The sequence below is a fragment of the Bombus vosnesenskii genome, unplaced genomic scaffold (assembly GCF_011952255.1).
Source record: "Bombus vosnesenskii isolate JDL3184/JDL3185 unplaced genomic scaffold, Bvos_JDL3184-5_v1.1 scf7180000013319, whole genome shotgun sequence".
In the NCBI taxonomy this organism is placed as follows: Eukaryota; Metazoa; Arthropoda; class Insecta; order Hymenoptera; family Apidae; genus Bombus; species Bombus vosnesenskii.
The window spans coordinates 1,355,418-1,371,879 of NW_022882964.1; positions in this window are offsets into that span (position 1 = coordinate 1,355,418).

Here is a 16,462-nt window from a genome sequence, read left to right on the forward strand (position 1 = left end):
TTGCACAATGCCGTGTTACCGTAGAAGCTGATTGTTTTGGGAAAACTACCCTTATTGATTTGTTTTGTGTTCCTTATACGTAAAAACAACCGAGAAACACGACACCTTGTGTACTTCTATCGAAACGAGAGTCGCGCTTTGTGAGGGCTCGTTCGTTCGCAGATTCTCAAAAGGCCAAGTCGTCTATTGTAACATTTTTAGGCATAGAAAAATCGACCGTACAAGGGAAAGAGGGAAGCAGAAACGTTGGCCCTTCATTATGAAATTACGCAACTGTAAATTGAGCAAATACAACGGTCGTGACCCTGCTCTGCTTCAGGTCTACATTTTTTCCTCTTCTTCCTTTTGCTACCCTCTAGTAATCTAGGTATCGAGTTACGCGCAACCAAAGTAACTCCTATCTGACGAGACATCTATCAGAAGGAAAAGATTCAAATAGCGTTGAATCTTTTAACGGGGAACGTCGCTTTCATGACCCGCAAAACCGGTCAATACGAATGAAAGATTCGCTTACAGATAATTTACTTTATAATAAATCGTATATACGGGGTGGTTGGTAACTGGTGGTACAGGCGGAAAGGAGGTGATTCTACGCGAAAAAATAAGTCGAAAATATAGAATAACAATTTTTCGTTCGAGGCTTTGTTTTCGAGAAAATCGACTTTGAATTTTTGTTCGGTACGCGTGCACTTTATCGCGTCTCGTTATAACGGACCTCACTGTAGATCGTTATCTCGATGAAAAAATTTAAAAAACAAAAAAAATTAAGCTAGTCATCTTTTCCATTTATTTAGCAAGTTACTAACTTGAAGTCGAAGATATAGAATACAAATTTTTTGTTTTTTTAATTCCGTTATAACGTACCGCACGCGTACCGAGCGAAAGTTCAAAGTCTATTTTCTCGAAAACAAAGCCTTAAACGAACAATTTTTATTCTATATTTTCGACTTCTTTTTTCGCATAGAATCACCCCCTTTCCGCCTGTACCACCAGTTACCAACCACCCTGTATATATAGTAGAATTTGTCAATGTATTCGATAACGACTAAACATATCGTTTAGAAAACGTCTCTACATGCTGTCATACGAACATCAATCTTTGATTAACCCCTTAACCTACGATTTACGTTCGAGAATTTTGGCCCGAAAACGTAAACAAGCTATTACATATTATATTATATATTATGTTTGGCCCGATCATCGACTACGGGCTATGACCGTAATATTTACGTTTGGTCCGATCATCGACTACGGATTATACCCGTAATTGTAGGTTAAACGATTAGTACTCGTCTACCTTTTACTACCTAATACTACCTAATACTAGCCTTTTACGATTCGTATATTTCTTTGCAACGTTGCAAACAGACTGTAAGTTGGCAAATAGACTGTATAGGACTGTAAATTGTGCCATTTGTTATAGAACACTCGTGATCTTTTTTTTTTAATTGATAGAATTTTTACGATCAATTCTCATTGAGAATTATAAGTAAATTATTCTAGCGTGGTACTACAACGTGAATAACGAGTGATTATCTAATGTTTAAATCTAATGTTTAAATCTACAGGGTAATGTCATTTTAATCTGCCAACTAATGGATTTTGGTGGTTGTTAATTCTTACGTTATATCTGTTACCGAATTTGGATATTTCTTCTTTAACAATGGGTATTTTAAGGTGGCGATGTATTGTTTCGTTCGTAGCATACCAAGGTGCATCTGTTAAGGATCTTAGAGTTTTTCATTGGAATCGTCGAAGAATTTCCATGTTGGAATTACTCGCTGTTCCCCATAGTTGGATTCATAGGTCCAAAGAGATTTTAATATAGTGATCGAGAACGTAAAGCAATTTTCTTCAAAATAGGGCGCTTGTGAAAAGTATCGGGTCGTTCTTTCGTTTTATATGTCGGATTATCATTAGGATTTAAGGCGCGTAACGATTCTTTGTTTGAGTTAGCCATCGTTTTACGAGACAGAGATTATATTTACGCGAATATACAAGATTTTACAAAATATTATGAATATTGAGTTTAATGAATGATAAGATTAACAGACGATAAGTTTAACCAATAATTAGATTAAAGAATAATAAGTTTAACGAACAATAAGAGGTACGAATAATATGTTTTACGAATAATAAATTTAACGAATAATGAGATTAACGATTGATAGGTTTAACGAATAATGAATTTAATTAACACTATTAACAATGTTTCCGGGGTTCTAACGAATCCACGGTCAACGGGATAACTCTTTACTATGCGTAGAATAATTTTAAACACAAAAATACGATTGCTGAGACACTCGGTAAATTGCTCGATGTATCACTTTCCAAGGCGATCACACGAATGAATATCCGATGAAAATCTTTTTCGCTATACGACTGCATTTGTTTGTTATATGCTAGCTGGAGACACCGAGAAGGTTCCAATCGTTGTTGCTAGCCAATTTCTGTCAAAAGTTTGTTGTATACTTTTTGGAAACATCGAGAAAGATCCAAACGCCGTTACTAGGCAGTTTCTGTCTGGAGATTGATTCCTAATACAACGTGTGTCCCATTATATCGACATCTCTAAAGTACAATTCTATGTGATTTCTAGGGAGAACGATACAACCGATCCACACCTTCGTCAGGCAAAACGTTTATCCCGTGACCGTGGCTACGTTCGGCGACCAGTAGTCACCTCGAATCCACCTTCGCTTTCACAAATATCAAACAACTACAAATGACAATTGCTTAATTACAGTTATGATAAAATATAGGCTAAAGCATTAGAAAGCTTCCTCAAAATTGCAAAGGGAAGGCTCCGGTTTTCCTTTCATCTCCGACATATAAATAATGGGTGCGCGACATTTTCCATTTTATATTACTTTGTCGAATGTATTTTGTTCTATCGAAATAAAGATCGCAACGTTCGACAGATTAGGTTTCGTGTTTGTATAAATATGCGTTGTTGTAAAAGACGTGTCTGTAAAAGGAAGACGCTTCTCGGGCAACCTAATAATTTCTAACTTTCCCGAGTATTCGACGTATTTCGTTTAAGCTGGAAGTCATCGGTATCTTGTAAAGCGTAAACCGAGATACTTGAACATCGAAATAGATGGAGAGAAAAGTGGCTCTGTAAGCAGGAACGAGCTAAGTAGCGCATTCATACTGGAAATTCGTATCGTGTCACTCCATTGAAGTCAGATTATCCCTAGCTAGGATTACGTAGGTTGCGCTCTTCAAGGCGAACAGCATTGTCGAAGCAGCATCAAATTCCAAAAATCTGACATATCACAGATTGGTATACACTTACAAATAACCGTACAATGCTCCATTTACGGCTCATAATACATTCATTATGGATAATCTAGCGCTCTTTTTTCGTGTCTTGCACGCTTCGTCTTAATACAGTTTCGCAGATTGCGTCTTCGTAGGACTAAAGCTTGAGTTTTACAGTCTTCCTTCGATGACATTTTGCGAGTTTTTCGTACGATATAAAAAGTAGTCGAGAAATGAACGAGATATCCATCGATTAGCTGGGTTCAATTTTTCGCTCTGCAATTGATATCTTCGAAACGTAGATTGATACCAGGTAAACAGTTTGTTCGTACGTTCAACGAAACGTCCAACGTACAGAGACAAATTGTTAGAAGAACGGAGTATCTTTTATAACGAAGATATTATTAAAATCCAATTTGTGGCTGTACAAACGAAAGAAAGAAAAGTTAGCAAATACAAAGGCATAAATTTACAAAAACAAATAACTTTGTACGAAACAACGCGCGAAGCAGATAAGAAAAAAGGCGTCGTTGGAGCAAGATTCGTTTAAAGTTGCTTTAAAAAACGATTTCGCGTAGAAGCGGTAAAACTGTTGGCAAAGCCGATCAGAGATCAACGAGGTTTCATATGACAGCATTTTTGATCCTATTGTCCTCGTAACTAGGAATGACGTGCGAACGCGTCCCCCAGGATTCGTCACAGGATCCTGAGCGACTAATTTATGAAGCAGTAGTGTAGGATAGCCTTATTGTTGGATACAATTGTCATCCGCATTGTGCCGCTACTGTGACATAACAATCGAGCTGCTTCTCTTTGTTTGCTTGTTTGTGGCTTGTTCAAAGATCCAAGTTCTCCCAACGTATGAACGACGTGCCCGTAAAAATGTATCGAATTGTGCTTCTTCGATTTCTCTAGTTTCCGTGTGAACCTTTGAATTCGCGCAAACTTTCAAATCACATACTCTGCGTGAATTATTTTTTTAACTTCCGCCAAATCAAATTGAAAATGAAATTCCGTCTGAAAGCTCTCGCGCCAGACGCAAGAATCGAATAGCACGAGCTATGTAATATATATACTTTGTCATTAACAAGGAAAGTAAATTCTATCAAATGTCCAAACTGGACAAATTGCGAATGTAAACGATTAAATAAAAAATAAAAATTAAAAGAAAATTAACAAGAAATCAAAGGAAACGGAAGGAACTGTGGATGCCATGGAGATTCCAAAATTAACTTTGCAACGGGCATTTCGAAAATGAGTTCGAGAAGCAAGTCGAGAGCTGATCGTTGGAAACGATATCGAAATCGCGAACCAACAAAAATTAGCTTTGGAACGTCGTTTTTCATCGGAGGCAAAATATACGATAAAGATGGTTATTCGTAACCAAAATCGTTTAAACCAAGATAAGACTTCTTACGATGTAATCCTTGTAACTGGCATTGCAACAATTGCGCTTGCTGATCTCAATGACGCGATCTTATTCGCATAAACAATTACGCGAAATGGAATGTTTTACACGTGCAGCGTAGTTTTAAATGGTTTAAATATTGGCCTAGATGTTTCGTTAAAATCAAATATATTAGAAATCCGTTTCAAGAGATCATAGCGATGCCGTTATGGCTTGACGTTCGATATAAACCACTCGAGTCGTCGAATCGCGTTAAACGGTTGTTTACGATTGGGCAAAGAAACGTAAGAAAATTGATTGTCTTCGATAAATCGGTAGATGAAATAGAAGAGACGTGAAATTAATCGAGTCGGTAAAATCATCGATCTTGGCATCGATACCGCTACCAAAGTAGGATAAAGCGATAAAAATTACTCTCATAATCAGTTCCGAATAGAAGTGTAAATCGCCGCTGGGCGTTCTAACGATCCATAAACGCCTCATTAATCACACGGTAGGTGCTCGATTCTTGGCCCTGTGAAAGATGAAAGGGGAACGCTAATAAGACTAACAAGAGACAGAAGTATATACATAACGTTTGCGGTGCCTAAAAGACGAATCTCTCCTTCACACGATGGACGATAATAGAGCCGCCACGAGCACGCCCAACTAATAGTAATAAAGTTAGAAATCGTGTCGTAAGCTACGGGACGTATCACGGGACGAGCAGAAATCACGTTGCGTATACGTCTATCGACAGAGACTAATACGGTAGTCGTCGAATTAGCGCAACGCGGTTCGATAATCGTGAACCTGAGAGCTTGTGTAAGCAGAGACGAAAGAGCTTGTCAGCATCTTTGTTAATTCGTCGTTTTGTGGTATTGATCGGCGAATAATAGAGAGATGAAAGGCGATAACAGTAAAATCTTCGTATTGTAAGCGACCGATGATGAATTTATAGACTTGGAAAGATAAGAAGAAAATGTGTCGTTCTGTGGCGAAAATAAAATTTATACTTTTTTTTTTTTTTATTTATTTGTTGAAATTACAATCAATTCTCGCGTTGAGAATTTTCAGTAATTTTTCTGGCGTGGCGCAGTGACATGGCTGTTTATTTACAATAAGTTAATACTTATTATAGATAGGTATAATTTATAAGTATTATAAGTCAAATTTATACTTAAATCGCAACTGGTTGGAACTTCTTACGAGTATTATCAACGAGCGATCGAGATATGGAAAATTAAGAAAAACGAAAGCAAAACTTAAGAATTGTATGGTATTAGGTTGTCCGGAAAGTGTCTTTCTTTTACAACTTTTAATCTGTTGTGATTTTTATTTCCATAGAACAAAATTAATCATACGTAATTTTATTCGATACAATAATATAAAACGGAAAATGTTGTGCGTCCATTATTTCCTTATAAAACGAACGAAACTTTTCGGACCACCTGATATATTTCGATATCGATGTTTCTAAAAATATAAAAAAAAAAAAAATAAAACATTTCGACCGAAAATCGTACGTTTGTTCTTTTACGTTTAAGATAAGGATTCAAACCGTCGACGATCTCCTGTATTCCAATACTTGTTCGTGATACGCTTCAACGAAATGTGCAACGAAATGTTTAAAAACTCGCGATAACCCGCGACTGCGAAAGAACGCAAAGCAAGTTCGCGTACAAATGCAAAAGTGAAAGGTTGGTTTCGCCGTTGATCGCGTACAATGTATCGTATCGAGTGATGGATATTGGCTGCGCATAGATGAATACGTTTGGAAGAACAGGGGTCAGCTTTAGTCTCGTTCGATTAGCATGAAGGAGCAAATAGAAAGCGCCAAATGATTTTTGTTCTGCACACGCGGTACATGATGCGACACAATACGAGCGATTGAGCGTAAGGGATGAGAGGTGGATCAGTGTCTGCCCCTCGTGGTGGCAGGAAAGCTTTCCTCTTCGGTTTCTGTGTGGTAAACACGTTGTGTTAGCAAAAGTAATGATGGCCCATCGTGCGATTGATTTGTGGCTCCATTAAGTCGGGGCTCGTCGGTTTCACACCTGGCGGATCTCCTCTTCCGTCGAGCGCATCCTGCTATCGTTCGATAAATCCGAATTATTTCTCCTTCAGAAATTTCTTTCCACTGAACCGCAGGCAGCGACACTTTCTCCCTTTCTTGTCTATTCTATCTCGATTCGTTCATTGTAAGTTAATTTCCGACCATCTTCTCGCGTGCTCGCTTACCGTTATACGTATGCGCGTGCATTTGCTTTAATCGTTGGAAAATTGTTACAAAAATACCGAAGGATCGTTTGATATTAAATTTTTACAATTACGTATACTCCGAGACTGCGCTACGTACTCTGTTTATAATAAGCGTTTCGATAGGAAAAGTGTAATTTTAAGGAGCAACGAGGAGAAATAAGAAAACGTATATATACGTATAATCCCGAAAATAAAAAAATTTTTTTTTTATTTATTAATATTTACAATCAATTCTCGCATTGAGAATTTTCAGTACTTTTTTCTGGCTTGGCGCAGTGACTGGCTAAATATTTATAGTAAGTTGATACTTATTCTAGATAAGTATAATTTTTAAGTAAGTGTTGTAAGTAAGTAAATATTACTTAATATAAATAACTAGTTAAATCTAGCGTTTAGGTCTAACGGGTAGTGTCTGTTCAGCCTGCGGATCTGGTGCGACGTATCAAGTAATCCAGTGATTAGGGGGTTTCGATGTTCGTCGACTCTTTCGCTATATCTGTCGCTATATTTTGTTATTTCCTCTTTGACTGTGGGTATCTCGAGGTCACGATGTATTCGTTCGTTGGTGACATACCAGGGTGCATTTATAATGGATCTTAGCGTGAGATTAAAAAATAAAAATAAATTTACCGCGCCAAAGTTACAACCGCACGATCCCTTCTAGAATAAGAGATATGGATAAAGAAATGTAAATTTTAATCAGCAGTAAATATTTGCTACGATTGGCACAAATGCGAGCGTCGTTTCATTACTTGCTTACGCGACATGATGTCTTCGATTGTACTCAGAGGACAGAGGCGAACAAGAGGCACCAGACGCAACTAATTTTTTAAATTCACCGTGACTGTCTCGCAAGAAACCTTCTGTAAGCTTTTCCTCCGACACATTTCTCTCGCATTTTTTCGGAAAGTGGTTGATCCTGCCTTTCGGGGTAAGTCTTGGACGAATTCTTAACGAGTATTCAGGAAAATTCGTCACTCACCACAGGAGTCACTATCGCCAATAATCTATTTATTGCGTGCATAATCGCCCTCTTACAATGCCTATGGGATTCTTATGGGATAGCCTGCCTTCCGCTACGAAGCTGTGACTCTGTCATCGAATTTTACAATGCTATGTATTGAACTTCCTTTCCCGTACTTTCAAAGTTGAACTAAATACATTTATAAAATAAATTTTAAATTATCTCTTCTAAACAAGTTTTCTGTAACTGGTGGTACAAGCGGAAAAGGGGTGATTATACGCGAGAAAAGAAGTCGAAAATATAGAATAAAAATTTCTTTTTTAATTTTTTTTTTTAATTTTTCCATCGAGACAACGATCTGTAGTGAGATCCGTTATAACGAAACGCGATAAAGTGCACGCGTACCGAGCGAAGATTCAAAGTCGATTTTCTCGAAAACAAAGCCTCGAACGAAAAATTTTTATCCTATATTGTCGACTTCTTTTTTCGCGTAGAATCACCCCCTTTCCGCTTGCACCACCAGTTACCAACCACCCTGTATGATATATTTATAATTTGTCATATTTTTTTTTTTTTTTTAGTTGTTTACATTCACAATTTGTCCAATTTGGACATTTGGTAGAATTTTTTGGCTGTTTGATTATCATGTTGGTGGTTACCCCCAGCGGGGTACCATCTTCGTGTTTGTTAAGTTATATCCTTTATGAGATCTGTTGAGCGTTTCCTTTTTAATTTTGTCATATAGCGACAAATCGGAGTTCTCTATACGTAATTCGGTCATATGGAGTAAAACTATGTTTTACAGACGTTTACGGTTATTCCAAAACTATTTTTTTTTTATTATTTAACTTGTACTTTACAATCTGTCCAGTTGAACGTTCAGTAAATTTATCTTGTTTCAAAGTGCACAAAAAAATTTTGGCTTGTAACGATAAAAATGTACCTGTTTTATCGTGTTATAGAATATTATGGAACGTTAATAATCGTAAATGTATGTATGTAATGTATGAAGCTATATTTTTAGTATGTAACACGATAAAACTCTGTACTCTATATCGATACTCTGCGATACTCTATAACACGATAAAACAGGTACATTTTTATCGTTAAATTCGAAGATGGTATCCCACTGGGGGTAGCCATCCACATGTTATATTATTATACCACTAAGCTATAATATTTTACCAAATGTCCTACTGGACAAATTGTAAAATGTAAATAAATAAATAAATAAAAAAAAATTTTTATCGTTACAAGACAAAAATTTATTGCGCGCTTTGAAACAACATAAATTTACTGAACGTTCAACTGGACAAATTCTAAAGTACGAATTAAATAATAAAAAAAAATAGCTTTGGAATAGGATTGAATTACGTATATAGAACTCCGATTTGTTGCTATATGACAAATTCGTTATTACAGACTTTTAACGGTATGAAATTCCGTTGATTGCACTTTTCTATCGTACGATAATCTAATAAAGCAAATATGATTTTTAGCAAATAATTTATACCATATGAAGATATTAGACCACAGACTCTCGATACTATAAACAGTCGATTCTAATCCTAAACAAAACCGTGCACAATGCGTGTTCCAGACGATGTTTATAAAACGATCCGTATCAAGGAAAGAGGAATACCTCTTTCAGGCTACTAATTTTTTCTTTCGATGAAGAAGAGAGAAAAGGCAGCGGCGAAGTGCAAATAAAGATATCATGGATTTCGGTGAACGCGGAGGCTGCCTTGCTGTACTCTTTTCAATTCTCCGCGTCTCCACGGTCTCCCTATAATCCCGAGGTAGGCTCTACCTGCGCGTATAGCTGTAGCGGCAGCTGCTCTCTAATTGAATTATCTAGTTTCCAATTCGACGCGGAGATTTCGCCCGAAAGGGCCGACGAAAAGTCATGATGACTAAATATTGAAAAACATGCCAGAGTATTGTCGGCGTGGACCCCTGACTTCTTTCTTCTTGAGGGCGGGGCTGTCGATTTGTGAGACCTTTTGTTTGTGGTGGTTGGTCTTTATGCGAGATCCAGATGCTGCTGGCAGAACAAGCGACATGGACGATGGTGGTTGGATGCCGATGTTAGAGAAACAAGTCCGCGACGACGATGGTGGTGGCGTTAGCATCCGGTATTTTTCCAGGTACGAAAAGGCAGCGCGAAGAACGGAGCGAGAAACGTTGCCAGTGAATTCGATTCGTTTACTTCGGTTTGCTGAAATTTCAACGCGGCGTCGTGACAGCCTTTTTGTATCGAGGAGAGCTTGTTATCGAAACACGTGGCCGTATAAAGTTTGCCGAGTAAAGGAATTCCGAATTTTTAACGTTATCTATCGATATTACCAATTTTAACGTTATCGTCGATAATGTCATATAAAACGTATTATATCTGTATACGTACGAGGGCTATTACTTGTAAAATAAAGGAGAAGAACCCATCGCGAAACGTAGATCGATATTATCTAATTAACATTCTCGATATATAGACGAATGTCGACGAATAAATACACGTTCGATAAATATTTCGACGTAGCTTGAAAAACGAATACCGCTCTAAATAGGATCGTAACTTGTAATAGCAGGTACTGATCGTTTCTTTTTGCATAATCTCGCACAATTCGCAGACGAACACCTGACGAGTAGGTACGACAATAACGACAGAGTAAGAAAAAAATTGGAATACGCGAGTAACAAGTTGCAGATTTGAAAAGAGGACGTTGTTCGGGGAAGTTAAGGGAATCGGCGGGTGGTCGAAGAATACGGTTGTAAATTACTGATGTTCATTGCGTCACGGTTAAACATGCCAGATTTACGGAGAGACGATGAAAAAGAAAGATCGCCGCGTGCGAGCAACGTAGTTTTGTACCGATCCCTTTCCAATGTTTGCGAACAATGGATGTCTGGATCAATACTTATCTGGTAAACGAAAAAGACGCTTTTTTCCCTCTAAAGTCGTATACCTCTTCTCCGAGACTGGTACGTCGCGTCGTTCGACCTGCTACAGATCGAGACTGATTTTTAGCGACAGCCGTGACAGCACGGATAATATCGTGTCGTAAAATACTAATAGCCTATCGTGACACGAATGTTAGCTTGCGATTTTTCTCTTTGCCAGTGCTAAACGTCCACGCGCTTCTATGCATTCAGGTACATTTAGCAAGGAAAATTGTAAGATTGCACGTGGCTGCTTATAATTAATCGACGTAAAATTCTTAACGATAATAAGGTGTTCTAATTAATAAGGTTCTCTAATTCCGCGAACGTAATGTTAGCGTAGTATCGCTATATAAATAACTATGATCAGTTTATCAACGGTAAATGGATTAAGCAGATGTAAATTAAACGGAAAACAATGCTTATTTAACATGAACCGATTGCGACAAACGTATAATAATTAAAGACAACTGGATAATTAATTAACAACTCTCGTCAACGCAATCCGCGCTCTTTGGCTTCTCAACTCATACTGCTGTTGATTCGTTTATGTCCCATAGCAACCCCTTGTCTTTTGTCTTAGCCTCGTGTCTTTTGTCTTAGCGCCATCGCGTACGTGCTCAGCAACCGCTTGTTCATAATTCGCACGACACGATACTACACCGATAGATACGTAAGGTGTTTCTCTAATAACGTTAGATGTACGTACGTGTTATCGATCATTCGCCATATGTATCGCTGCGTGAGAAAATTTCTCAAGACGAAGTTGCGTTATTTCGAGGAGTATGGCGGACTTTCTTTGTACATTTTTAAATATTTCTTTTTCTTTTTACTTATTTGAATTTTATTTATTACAATTTGTCCAGTAGGACATTTGGTAAAATGTCATAGCTTAGTGGTACAATAATACAACACGTGGATGGCTACCCCCTAGTGAGATACCATCTTGGAATATTTTGAAATTCGTTTTAAATTTCATCGATACACTCGCGATAGCCGTGTCTCGTTACGGCGCTGGCGAAATTGCAGCGTTCGGATATTCGCGCGAGACAGGTGATCGATTGATTTGTTGCAATTATCGGATCGATTTGCAAGACCGTTGATACGAAGAACGGAGCGAAAGGGACGAGGACGAACGAGTTTCGGTAAAGTTGAAAAAAAGAAAAAATGAAACGGCTCGTGTGGCGTGTCGGTAAACCCGGAAACTCGATGGGCGCATTAAGGGTCGAACTTAATAGAAAATCGAGCAAGGCGTTGAATAGATTCCATTTTGATGGAGAAGAAGCGTCGGTAGGTTGGCCGACGTGGAAGAAGGGAGGCTGACGTCGGTGCAAAGATTTTGCGCATTAACAGCGTCGAGGGAAAAAAGAGGGTGTTGCCCGATATCGTAGGTTTTTACAGGACCGAAGCATGGCAGCTCGGCCATTTATTATTTCCCGCCACGCACCAGCGTCCCAACAATACCGTCCATTGACAATTTCTGCTTCACACACGACGCCGCGCACCGCGACGCTCCGCCCACGATCGAACTACAGAGAGAGCCGACGAGCTCTCGTCCCGACAGAACCTCTGTCGCTCTCCTTTGCCGACACCGATCTTTCGGGGAAAAGAGCCCTGTTCGGATCTCTTACTTCGAACCCACAACGCCTTCTTCTCTGCGTTCTTCATAAATATTTCCTTTCCAAATCTCCTTCTGTTGGGAAACAGAACGCTTCTGTTCCCGTAGAAACGGGAAGAATCCCCCTTATCGTTTCTTACTTAAAACAGACACGACGGAGGTGGGCCTATCGACCAGCGTTGTATTAGTTTCGAATTAACGCACGTCTCTGCAACTGATCGCATCGAAACCGTAAATTAGGCTGCGCGATTGTACGGAACAGAAACAAATCGCACAGTTTGCGTCTGATATCGGAATACCGCACGCGATCGCCGATAAAGCGTCAATGTGCAATTTTTTAAACTGTATATACGAAAACCAACGACCGCGTTATTTACGAGACGATCTAACAGAGACAGAAGCTGAATTTGATATCGCAAGCAATTGTTTAAAAGAGAATATCGTCCACGAAACGAGAATACCGGAACCGAAAGAAGAGAAAATCCGTTAGGAAACTAAATCGTGAGGAAGTGTCCTCGTGTCAGCGTGTTACCGTAACCTCGGAAACAAGCACTTGTCGTAAATCAAGAGCACGACCCATCGCTTTTACGGTATTCCTTTACTCGATCTATAGTTTTCTTTATGTATTGTGATCGTTTATGATTTGTTTGGCGCGTGATGTATTGTGTCGGCCTTAGTTAATGCGTCTGTTAGTTTACGACCTGATACCTTGGCCGTGGCATGCGCTAACGCTACGAACTACCACGCGACTCTCGTTGCGTGAAATATTGCTGCGATGCTTGGATACTAAAAGATGCCTAACTACCTTGAAACGAAAACATGGCATTAACGTCGACTGTAAAATCGGAGGTATCTTCCTTGAGAATGATATTTTGCTGGTAATTCGGTAAACTCGGTGCTACACAATGGTTGCAATGGTACACCGATAATTACAGCGATTTAATAAAAGTCAGAGTGGACATAGGAATTGTAAAATTAATTTATATTCTAGTTAGAAAAGGATTCGGCGTTTTCTTAAGTTTTGCGTTAAAATCGATACGGTGCCCGCAGAGAAATCGAAGTAATTGTAATAATCTTACAGAAATGTAATTGATAATCGTTGACGAATTCGTATGTAACAACATATCGAATCAAATTTTCTAAATAGAAATTTTAATCAAAGGATCGTATCTATACGAGGAAATACGCGATTTTTTAATCGAAAACCTTAACGAAATTCCACGGAAGCTGGAAAGTATACGACTGGTTGCTCGTCGACAGGCGCACCCAGGAAGCTACGTTTCTCGAGCTTCGTCGTCAAACTATCGTCGCTTTCTCGATTAAAGTCGCGATTCCAAAGCATCGTATACAAAATTTCGAAAATTCTACCGGATCGAATATTTGGCTAATGTGCATCGAACAACAATGGTACGAGGCAAATATGACGGACTCTTCGTTTCGCCATACTCTATTTTGCGTTACTTTACTGTACTTGTTAAACAATGATCCGTGACGATGCCGAGAAATAAAAGCTTCTCACAGAGTACACGAAGAACCCTTGCACCTAGCTCGTGCTAAGCACAATGGCGCCATATTGTGAAAATATTGATTACGATTCGCCAACAATGGAGACAATGCCGTCGACTTCGCTGCCGTAGCGACACTTGAAAAAAAGAGCTTCTTCTCGAGTACGTCTTGTATGCCTCACGGCGTCGTGTTTCGCTCAAGTTGAATCCCTCCTACGATGAATATATTATACGGGATTTGTTGTAAAAATACTCGAGGTAAAATACTCGAGGTGCTTCTAAAAATTACGATATCGGAATAATTGACGTAAAAGAACGCGTTTTTAGAATTACGTTACATACATATACCCCATTTGCATCATGGCCCTACTTAAGCGTAGGTGCAGTAGGTGACATCCGAATTCTTCGTGGAGTTTATCGAAAATTTACCGTTTAAACCGATTGGTAAACAATGTTATTTCGTGGACATCGCATCTTGTATCCTTTATAACAGAGGAAGAAAGTAAAAATTATTTATTTAAAAAAAAAATGGCGATAGAAGACAGTCGCAGCGCGCGGATTAATCCGCGCTTGGATGCAAATGGGATACCGACGACTAACTAGAAGAGTCGGAACATCGACTAAGATATACTTTAACTACAGGTAACGATGTTTCGTATTCGTATTAATGCAAATTATTAGTTCGTTGATTAATTGTTTGCTACGGTCGCAAGTATGTAAATTCACGTTATAGTTTATAATATTAGGATATGGAATTTTACGAAACGTTGGAAAATAATCTTTCGCTAGTAGAAAGATGTAAATAAGATATGATAAGCAAGTAGCGTTCCATATCCCCTTAACCTACAACTACGGGCATAGCCCGTAGTACGATGATCGGGACAAATATAATATACAGGGTGGTTAGTAACTGGTGGTACAAGCGGAAAGGGGGTGATTCTACGCGAAAAAAGAAGTCGAAAATATAGAATAAAAATTGTTCGTTTAAGGCTTTGTTTTCGAGAAAATAGACTTTGAACTTTCGCTCGGTACGCGTGCGGTACGTTATAACGGATCTCACTGTAGATCGTTGTCTCGATGGAAAAATTAAAAAAACAAAAAAATTGTATTCTATATCTTCGACTTCAAGTTAGTAAATTGCTAAATAAATGGAAAAGATGACTAGCTTAATTTTTTTTTTTTTTAATTTTTTCATCGAGACAACGATCTACAGTGAGATCCGTTATAACGAGACGCGATAAAGTGCACGCGTACCGAGCGAAAATTCAAAGTGGATTTTCTCGAAAACAAAGCCTCAGACGAAAAATGTTTATTCTATATTTTCGACTTCTTTTTTCGCGTAGAATCACCCCCTTTCCGCTTGTACCGCCAGTTACCAACCACCCTGTATAATATATAATAGCTTGTTTACGTTTTCGGGGCAAAATTTTCGAACGTAAATCGTAGGTTAATGGAATATTGTCTTGTATCGTTTAATGATAACATTTCGAGGTATTTTGCATGAAAGTTGTGGACGGGTAGTTTATCAAATACTGGCTTTGTTTGCGAGGGGAAAGTCAGGAGAAGCGGAGTGACGCGCGCAAGTGGGTAAAATATAAAACAGCAACGGCAGCATTTAAATATTTTTCACTCTCGAAAGATCAAACAGATAGGTAGGCCGTTCGCTTCGTGCTCACCAATAAGCCGTCCAAGTACTCGAAGAACTGTTCACGTGCTTGTACGTGTCCAACTTAAATTTGCTGACGAGCCTTCGGGCATTCTCGAATGACAAAAAGCGGGATGAAAAGAACGCGGGGACAAAAATACCGAAACTTTCCAGTCGAGTAGACAACGAATTAAATACCGAACTAAAAAAAATTAGTTCGTCGAGTAAAAGGACGTGTACTTTTCTACCCAAATAAGACAAATTTAATGTTTGCGCGTATCGTACCGTTGCACGGAAAGTGTCGCAACTCAAAAAACGCGATTTTTCAGTTATCGCTGTAAAAATATCGCAGTTATCGCTGTGAAAATATCGTTCGACCAATTATATCGAACCAAGATATTTCCAACGTATAAGAGACATCTTACGTGCCTCTTAGTTGCATAGTATACAATTCTATCTCACGGTCCGCCTGCTTTAATTTCGTGTAATCATTTTGACCGTAAAAATACGATCAAATAAATATGATTTTATCGTCGTAGATAAATATGGTGTTGTCGATTGCTGTATCTTCTCAAGATCTCCAAAGGATCTGCAAAATACGATTGAAAACGTCCCTGAGATGTCGAATGTATCTTGACCCGATATAGCTGAACTCTTTCGAAGTGAAACGTCGAGGAACAGAGCGAGCCACGACGAGCACGTAGTAAGAGAAAATAAAAACGCCGACGAAGAACGAAGAAGGGAAGATGTATGTATGATTTTTTACGGCGATTCTCTGGAATCAACGAGCCATTACGAAAACGGTCGGCCTCCTCTCCGCCCCAGTGCCAACAACAAAACGCCTCTCTGGAGCTGGCGAAATGCTTCTGAATCGAACGAA